General features: G+C 29.1%; 1 long non-coding RNA gene across 5 annotated transcripts in view; it reads right to left on the bottom strand.

Annotated features, from left to right (window-relative positions):
* LOC137813926 (uncharacterized) overlaps nucleotides 1-4,426 on the bottom strand; it is a 15,028-nt gene extending 10,602 nt beyond the window's left edge. The window contains exons 1-5 of one of the 5 annotated variants that reach the window (XR_011081555.1): nucleotides 4,385-4,426; nucleotides 4,119-4,228; nucleotides 3,162-3,236; nucleotides 428-649; nucleotides 67-297 (exon numbers count right to left, since the gene is read on the bottom strand). This is a non-coding gene — a long non-coding RNA (uncharacterized lncRNA). Of the gene's footprint in view, nucleotides 1-66; nucleotides 298-427; nucleotides 650-1,495; nucleotides 1,614-1,640; nucleotides 1,726-3,161; nucleotides 3,237-4,118; nucleotides 4,229-4,384 lie in introns of those variants that run through there. The other 4 variants (XR_011081553.1, XR_011081554.1, XR_011081556.1 and 1 more) reach the window with 4 other exon arrangements.
* Between the last annotated feature and the right edge of the window lie 4,643 nt (nucleotides 4,427-9,069).

Below are 9,069 nucleotides of genomic sequence, written 5' to 3'. Positions count from 1 at the left end.
TAAATAATCTTTCAAAAATACTTTAAAATATAGCAAAGAATTGGAATTAAAATTAAAAATAAATATTAATTATTGTTAGTATTATAATAGTAATAGAGAAATTTTATGTTCATTAACTGTCATTCATCATAACAATAATAATCCATCAATGGAATTAAATCATAATCCTAGATATTGTTGCAAAGGAAATGCAAAAGAATGCAGCATTTCAAACTAGTTTGAAAAATCTACCTTGGAGCCGTTAGGGACCAGTTCTTGGAGTGTCTTAAGCCGCTCACTTATTCTCTCTCTTCTGTTCTGTGATACACTCGTACAAACATTCTATCAGCATTGAGCTTATATTTAAGTTTTCTTAATTTGCAATCAAAACATGGAACATATATGCGACATACATAATTTAACTTAGGTTTGAAGTAATTAAGCAAACCTTGGCAGCAACATTTTGAGGATCCTTGAGTGGGCTTGACTTTGGTTTTGTTGCTTTACTTGTAGTTGTGCATGGCTTCTTGGCATTGGCAGCTTGCATGGTCTCTCCCTATAAACACCAAAATCATTCTTCCATTCTAATTAATTTAATGTACTTCTTATGGATGCTGCCACAAGAGCAATTCTTGTCCTTGTTATGACTCCTAATTAATCCAAAGAAGTCCTGATTCACAAAATGATTCAGATTAGTGCATAAAATACAATAATCACCTTACACACTATATTGATAGCTTGTATTAAAAGAGTAGGGTAAGAATATTCCAAACAAGTGACATCCAACTTAAATAAATCAATAAATATTCAAATGTACATTATAATCCATAGAATCTGGAAGAAATGACAAACTACCATAAGTACTGTTACTCTGCTTCTTTTTCCAACTCATACGGTTACTCTGCATCATCATGATCTTGCAGTCATAAAGCACAACTTTACGAACTTAATGAAGCTTCGAAACCTAAATCATCTTTACCTTACAAGATTGTTTCATGCCACCACATGGTCAAACAAATCCCTAGTTAATTACAGTAGTAATAGTTATAAATGTCTCTAAGAGCTTATTTTTGTTTATTAAAGGGGATTGGTATCTTGCTTGATGGTCTCTATGGAACTGGAACAGGTTCCACTGTATCTGTGTAAGTTGCCCTTTAGGAATCACTAATACTAGTTGATCCCTGCATACGACCTTATATGATTATATCTTTCTATGATAGCTTGATGAGCTTTAATGGTTGGTTATTCTAGGGAAAATGTGGAACTCTTGGTCAACCCGGTTGGAAGTCGCAGAGTTGTTCAAATCTCTGGTGGTTTTATGATATTTTTCTCAACTTTAGTCAGTATTGATGTTTCAAACACAAGTTTTGACTATAATAATACTATAATAATCTTCAAACAGTGTTTAATAATCAATTGCTGCAAGCATGTACTAGCAGATCAATTCAAATCAAAGCAATCATTAATCAAAATGGTGATCAGTGCAACAAATAGGTGAGGGGTTGAAGGCACTTACTACTTCCAAATAGGTAGGAGCTAGTCTTTCTGTTCCTCTCCAGATGCTTCCTAATTGAAACTGCCTTCTTAATCAAATGGTACAGATCTGTACCATTTCTTCTTAATAAAAAGAAAAAGTTTAAAAAACCTAAAGTATTTCTTACCAAGCCTTTCAGGATTTCCTTCAATCTGCATAAAAAGCTCTCGTGCAGCTTCAACTATGCCTGAATGCCCAAGGTGGGGGAATGATGAAGTCACATCATAAGAATGTAGTTGCAACTGGCAAACAGAACATAAAATATTGAAGTGAGGACCAGAATATTGTTTGGACCATAGAAAGGACTATACAGTTTGGCCCATATAAAACTATTACACATTGGAACTGAAACTATAGTATACAGAGAAGATTATTTATGCAAATAAATGTAACTCAATAGGGATGTCATTACTCATTAGCCTTTGTTTATAAACAGTTATAATCAGACATCATAGCATAACATGTCAAAATTCATTTTCCAGGGTATGTATGTCACAACCTTCCAAGTCATTGAAAAAACCAATCCGACAACAATAGCAGAGGATGTAGTTGTCCTAAAATTTAGAGTTCAAAATTGCATCTTAAAATTGTGAGGATTGTTTATTGCTTTGTGTATCGCTCTATCAATTTCAGAACACTGTACTGACTCAAAAAAAGTATTCTGTAAACAAAACTTAGCTATTTTTTTGTGCTTAAAATATTATAATCCTAGTATACCTTCATAAGCTTCCCACTTGCTATATTCCCACAGAATATAGCAAATCAGAATAGTCACTCAATCAGGAGAGCATAGTCACCATCACCAAAGCATCAAGAGGGACAAGTTATGGGCATCATAGTGAAAACTGAATTCTAAAAAGAGTTGTGAAAACTGAATTCTAAAAATAATCTCAGCACATTAAAACAATGATTTTAAATTTTGAGAATGAGAATTAAATAGAAAACTAAAAAAATTAAAATATAAACACACTTTTATATAATCTTTAGTCATGATTAAGGACTTAATAAATCCCTTGACTTGACTCTTTAAAATTATTTTCTTAAGTTTTAAAAAAAAAATCATTTTTCAAGTGAAAAACTGAAGGATTTTCAAACATTTCAGTTTCAAGGGGAGAAACAATATTACTGATGTATGTTAATGATATTATAGTAATTGGGGATGCAAAAAAGCAATAAATCCTAAGTCAATGCCTTGCCACAAAAATTGAGATAAGGAAGACCTAAATATTTATTATTGACTTAAAGAAATATGGAAGATAACCTGCAAGCTAGTTAGTACTCCAATTGATCCAAACATAAAGTTGAGTTTAGTAAGCCAATTTATGCACCAACCAAAGGAGGCTATTTAACAAGCACTCTTAAAAGTTCATTGGAGCCTTTGGCCATTGGAGCCAAACTGTCAAAGGTCTACAAATTGGGCACTATATTGAGGGAGAACCCTTATTCTTTCTAATAAGATCTCATGTTTCCATCATATAATTAGATATTTTCAGTCAGTACAGTTTGCAAGGTTGTTTGAGGAAGCATACTCTAGGCAACCTATTGTCTTGTTGGGGAAACTGAAGTACAATCACAACCAGACAAAACACAGGCAGACTATAAATTATATGACCATAGAAACCACAGGAGGAGTTGACATTCATGTTACCTGCAACATCTCAACAAGAAGAATGATGCGCTCAGCGTGCTTGGGAGACGTAAGGAAGCCTTGAATGCATAAAACCTATGTAAAGGACAAAGCAGCATATAAAAAACTAGAGTTAACAATGACAAACTACCATAAGTATAAGGAATGCACTGCATTACCCTGTCAATATGACTAATCATGGTTCTAAATAATGTTTTTTATATAAGTATGTCTAAAGACAATGTTAAGTTTTCTGTTTTTATATAACAATAAAAAAGGACTTGTGTATGAGATAAATATCCATATTGGATTAAATAAGTGCAGTTTAGTGTGGGAATATTATATTAAACAACTTTGGCCTTTTACACAGATTTGAACTGTCAAAAAGACTCCATCGTTTATCATGCCAATATATATAATCAGAATTTCGTTTGTTTCGAGTTACAAATGTTGAAGTGGCATACATCAAACTCCTTTACTAAATTCTATTGCTGGCTTCTTCATTAATGATGATGCATGTTTCAAATCTTAGTTTGTACCAATATAAAGATAAATTAAAAAACGTTAATCATCTATTTATTCTTTCCATTATATATCAATTTACCAGTTATAAATTGTATATCCTTTTTATCTAAGTTAAAAAGTCATGTCTCTTCTCAATTCCTATAAGAACTATTATATTCTGAATTTCACATATACAATAAAGTCTCTAAAAACAATATCAAACTTAAACCCTAACTGAAAAGTTGCAGGAACAATTTAAAAAAGCTTTAACAAAATTAGAGATACCAGCAGATATTAGTCATGACGATTCTTTATCCAATTCACACACTGTCGAAGGTGCATCATACAACACCAGTTACCAGCAAAGATACAAGCACAGAATTATACCTTGGAATTTTAGGTTGCTCTGATTTTGCATTTGAAAGAGATATTGCATTTTCTTAGAACTCAAAATGAGTTTTAGAATTCTCTCACCTGCCTCTGTGATAACTTGCTTCAATTGCTCGAAAATCAGAACTCGAGTCAGGAAACTCTTTCTCCCCTGCCGCCTCTGTGATAACTTGCTTCAATTGCTCTTTAGCTACCTAGTAAAAGATGCGGATACACAAATAGAACGAAACATTCAAAACATCAAACAAAGCACGAAACATTCAAAAAAAAATCTACGAAACAAGCACATCCAAAACATGAATGAAGTTGATGGTCGACATTGATAAGAGAACGTGCGAGCATTTAATTACCTTCAAATCGGTTCCGTGTAGAAAGCGCTAGGGTTCGTGTGGGGCCGAGAGCGGTAGGGTTCGTGAGTAGGCAGAGAGCGCTAGAGTTCGTGAGGCAGAGAGAGGCGAGAGTGAAAAGTTAAGGTTCGTGAGGCAGAGAGAGACGAGAGTGAAGAGTTAGGGTTCGTGAGGCAGAGAGAGACGAGAGTGAAGAGTTAGGAGTTAGGTTCACTCTGGTTTCCTGAAATTCAAAAAAAAAATTATTTTCTTAAGTTTTCAAAAAAAAAATTATTTTCAATTGAAAAACTGAAGGATTTTTAAATAAAAAATGTGAATATAGGAATAAAGGAATAAAGCAATTTCAATTCTGAAGGAAAATTATGACAGTTAAAAATGACATAATTTGAAAGATAATTGTGGCGGTTAATGAAATGACGTATTATACTGAAATTTGTGGCGGTTATTAATAACCGCCATATTAAAACCGCCATTTTTTACACATTTTTTTGTAGTGTATTGTCAAATTGAACCGAACAAATTGAGTGAAAAGGCAAAGGCACCGAACAAAATGCATAAGAACATAATTGCACCGAACAATTAAGCTAGAAATGAAGAAGAAACAAAGCTGAACGGTAGAAAATGAAATGAACCGAAGCAAAACACAAAGGAATTGAAAATGCCGAACTGAAAAAGCAAAGAATCAAGCTAAGACATGAACATAACAAGAGAAGGAAGGAAGGAAAAGAGAAAGCTCATGAAGATGGAGGAATGGTTGGATGATCACGCCACTTAGAGGATGGAGACTCCAAGATGAGTGTGCAAGCCGCCACTTGAGGTAACCAAAGAACTCTCAAGATAAGACTAAGTGAGGAAGGCACAAAGCTCTCCAATTCTCTCTCAAAATTGAGTATAGTTTCTCTAATTCAAAATTCAAATCTGAAAAATACAAGGGCAGCACCTTAATTTATAGCCTAGAGGTGCTGAAATGCAAAGCTAATTAAATTCAAAATTCCCCCCAAATACATGAAAGTGGCGCCAAGCATGAGGAAGGTGTGACTTCCTCTCTCACTTTGGCACCTCCCTATTACTTCTACACCTCTCTACTAAACACACACCCCCCTAAGACTCCTAAACTAAAGACCTAAAGATGCTTTGACAAAAGAGGTTTCTTATGTTTTCCTCTAAGCACCTTCAAACAAAGAAATTACAAAAAGAGAAAACAAGCGTCCATTAGCTCCTAAAGCTTTGAACATGTTTCTTGTAAGCCTTTGAGATGGCCTTTGAACTCCATGAGCGTCCTCCATTTGAGCTTCAACCTCTTCTTGCTCTTGATGATTGACCTCCATGTCCACTTGAGCTTGATCTCCATCACATTGACTATGATTATTTTTTGTCAATTTCATGAGAATTTTTTAATTAAAATAGATTGAAAAGATATGACATAAAAGATAACTTTGATTAATGATAGTTATAATAACTATAATCGACATTAATTAAAAAATAACCTCGTTATAACAATTGATATAAATTCTTGAAAACTCTTGTAAACACCAATTATATATATCTGGCCAGTGACCATTCAAAAATTATCCTTCCATATTTTTGAATTATTAATGTTATTTAATAATAAAATATGTTTTTTTACTACAAGACAATTATTAAATAAAAACTAATTTTAGAGATAAAAATAATTAGTTTCTATAGTGACTAAATTAAAGATCATTTTAGTGACTAAAAAAAATATTGATTTCTAAGTTAGTTTCTATTATTGATAAATAGTTTCTAAATTGGTATCTAATTAGTTACCAAGATTTTTCTACCAAATTTAGAATCTAAATATTTGATAGTTAAAACATTGGTAGCTAACTAAATACCGATTTAAAAACTATTTATTAATAATATATAGAAACTAATTTAGAAATCAATATTTTTTTTTATTCTCTAATTTAGTCACTATAGAAACTAATTATTTTTTGTCTTTAAAATCAATTTTTATTTAATGATTTTCTTCCTGTGTTTGTATTTTGTGGTAACTATGATACTCTATTGAAATAAAAAAAATTCAATAAATTTACATTATTTTATTTAAATAAAATATTAAAAAAAGAAACAATTTGAATTAGATGAAATAAATTCAATACATTTTAATTTTCTTGAATGTGTAATTTTTTTATCCAAACATACTACTTACCTTTTAGAAATTAATATATGTTAAATATAAATATTCATTGAATTTTAAAGAAAGAAATACAAAAATAAATTAAGTTAATTTTACAATGAAAATTGTCATAAATAATTTAACTAAGTTAGAATTGAAAGAATTTTTAATTACCAAGTTAATTCGACTAAGTCATAGATATTATTGTATTCAAATTAATAACAAGAGTAAAGTTATATTATCATATGAAATGTATTAAAAATTACACGAGAAATATCATTTACCGTGACGTTAACCTAATTTTATCATTAAAATTATATTGGAATAAAAATAATGTAAAAATCTATGGATATAGACTTTACTTCAACTTTTTTTTCCTTGATTGTAAAGTCAACAATACATTTAAGTCCATATCTATGAACCAGTTTTTGATTCACAAGTGATCCATTTTTATTTTTTTTATGTCTGTAATGTTTAAGTAAACAACGTCTCTAATTTCAAGCTTAGCAACCTTGCATAACACAATGTATCATTGAAACATATGACATGTTAATATTTATACAATAATCTTTATTTAAGAAAATTATGTTGTGAAAGAGAGACATTACAAAAGAAAATACTTCAAATTAATTAACACACATGTAAAATCAATTTAAGCGCGTATATATATATATATATATATATATATATATATATATATATATATATATATATATATTAAAAAAAATCATTAAATAATAATTAAATTTATAGAAAAAATAATAATTAGTCACTGTATCAACTAAATTATATACTATTTTATAAACTAAAAATTATTGGTATCTAAAGTTATTTCTATTATTAATAAAAATTTATAAAATAGTTTTTAAAAATTATCTACCAAAATTTTAGTTACTAATATTTTTAATTATAAATTAGTTTTTAAAAGATTAATAGATACTAATTTAGAATATAAGTAATTAATAGATAAAATCTTAGTACCTAATGGTTAGATACTAATTTAGAATTTACTTTATAAATTTTTATTAATAATAAAAATACTTTAAATACCAATAATTTTTTAATTTATAAAATGATCTCTAATTTAATCAATATAGTAACTAATTATTTTGGTATCTAAAAGTAATTTCTATTTCACAATTTTATTGTATACTAATATTTGAGTGAATATTTATATAAAATTTTAAATTTATATGACATTGTAAAACTCATAAAATTAATATATAAACAACTCATTTAAGTCATATAAACTATTGATACATTATTAATGCTTTGGGATACACCATTCTCCTTAGTGTACACCTGACTTGAAAACATAATAGATTTTATTAGGAAACAAATACTTTGTTCATATTAATTCCTTATTTATTTTGACTCAAATTATGCTAATCAGCATACTCTAATTTGCTTGTAGCATGAAATATAAAATGAAAATTGAGAAGAAAAAAAACGGGGAGTAATATTATATGGGTCCATAAAAATAGTATGGGCAAAACACACACACTTTTATTTATTTATTTATATATATATATATATATATATATATATATATAATTGATAATTTTAAAACTTTTATAACACCTACTGCATTTAAATTATAAAACAATATTGCTAGCACGAAAAATAGATTTGGTCGATCCTTCTTTTTCTTATTAATAGAAGAGGGTGCTCTTTAATAAGACATAAAATCATGATTTTTATTTTATTTTTGTAGTGGAGACTCATTATTTGGGCATCGACAAATTTTCTAATTCACCGTTGTTAAATAAAAAAAAAAGGTATTCGAATAACTGTTAATTTTCTCTTTAGTTTCCAATTTTAAATTTTATTTGGAGTTTAAAAACAAAGGATTATACTAAATACACACTAATTTTTTTATATAAAATTAAATAAACCAATATCGAAGAAAAACCTCAGACATAAAATACATCATTTAAAACTTACTAGTTTCATATCCAAATGTATCAACCTAAGACAACAATTGTTATACTTTATAATACAAAGTGATTTTATTCGGATATTATTTCTAACATGCAAAACCTATAAATTAAAGTTTGTTATAAGAAAAAGAAAGAAAAATAGAAAAAAAGAAACACGTAGATAAAAGTAGAAAAGGAAGAATAAGTTAAGTTCTATAAGCTATTCAATAACTGTGTACACCAAATTTCGTGTGGTGGAAGTTAAAAGTGACTTCAGTTTTTAACTCACTTCACGCCATAACTTTCAATGATTTAGTTCTTTGTCACGTGGCATACTACCTTTTACCACGCGCTTAAAGAACAAGTTTTAATCTTATTCCATATAACAAAAAAAAATCATAGAATTCAGTAAAATATTAATTTATCCATATCCAGCATGCATTCAACTTGCTGACATTTCCCATTAAATAAATCCAATATATATATATATATATATATATATATATATGCTTTAAAAAAATACCAAATATTGATGACATATTCCAAGGAATCTGAATATCGCTCACAAACGTAGAGCAAGAAGACACTAAGATTCTTGTACCCTATGTGATAATAAAATGAGTCCTAAT

Source organism: Phaseolus vulgaris, chromosome 1, assembly GCF_000499845.2.
Source record: "Phaseolus vulgaris cultivar G19833 chromosome 1, P. vulgaris v2.0, whole genome shotgun sequence".
Classification (NCBI taxonomy): domain Eukaryota; kingdom Viridiplantae; phylum Streptophyta; class Magnoliopsida; order Fabales; family Fabaceae; genus Phaseolus; species Phaseolus vulgaris.
Note: the sequence above shows the minus strand (reverse complement) of the source record. Positions and strands in the feature narration are given on the sequence as shown.